Source organism: Nomia melanderi, unplaced genomic scaffold, assembly GCF_051020985.1.
Source record: "Nomia melanderi isolate GNS246 unplaced genomic scaffold, iyNomMela1 scaffold0014, whole genome shotgun sequence".
Classification (NCBI taxonomy): domain Eukaryota; kingdom Metazoa; phylum Arthropoda; class Insecta; order Hymenoptera; family Halictidae; genus Nomia; species Nomia melanderi.
Genome location: NW_027475130.1, coordinates 11,196,421 through 11,197,375, shown reverse-complemented (window position 1 = coordinate 11,197,375; position 955 = coordinate 11,196,421).

Here is a 955-nt window from a genome sequence, read left to right as displayed (position 1 = left end):
GTGCATTGTCTGTAGGAGACGCTGGCGCATGAACCTGTGCAGCGGGAACGTTCTCGGACCACCAGGGGCCGAGAAAACGACCGTCTCATGGGGCCGGACACTCAGGGTCAGTGAAAAATCCAATATATATCTGGTGATATCTCGGGTGCTATTAGAGATAGCGCAATGAACCGAAGTGAATTATCTGCAGGAGGCCCTGGCGCATGAATCTGTGCAACGGGAACGACCTCGGACCACCAGGGGCCGAGAAAACCACAGTCTCATGGGGCCGGATACTCAGGGTCAGGGGAAAATCCAATATAGATCTGGTGATATCTCGGGTGCTATTACAGATAGCGCAATAAATCATAGTGCATTGTCTGTAGGAGGCCCTGGCGCATGAATCTGGCCAGCGGGAACGACCTCGGACCACCAGCGGCCGTGAAAACCACCGTCTCATGGGGCCGGACACTCAGGGTCGGGGAAAAATCCAATATATATCTGGTGATATCTCGGGTGCTATTAGAGATAGCGCAATAAAACAAAGTGAATTGTCTGCAGGAGGCCCTGGCGCATGAATGTGTGCAGCGGGAACGACCTAGGACCACCAGGGGCCGAGAAAACTACAGTCTCATGGTGCCGCACACTCAGGGTCAGGGGAAAATCCAATATATATCTGGTGATATCTCGGGTGCTATTAGAGATAGCGCAATAAACCAAGGTGAATTATCTGCAGGAGGCCCTGGCGCATGAATCTGTGCAACGGGAACGACCCCGGACCACCAGGGGCCGAGAAAACCACAGTCTCATGGGGCCGGATACTCAGGGTCAGGGGAAAATCCAATATAGATCTGGTGATATCTCGGGTGCTATTACAGATAGCGCAATAAATCATAGTGCATTGTCTGTAGGAGGCCCTGGCGCATGAATCTGGCCAGCGGGAACGACCTCGGACCACCAGCGGCCGAGAAAACCA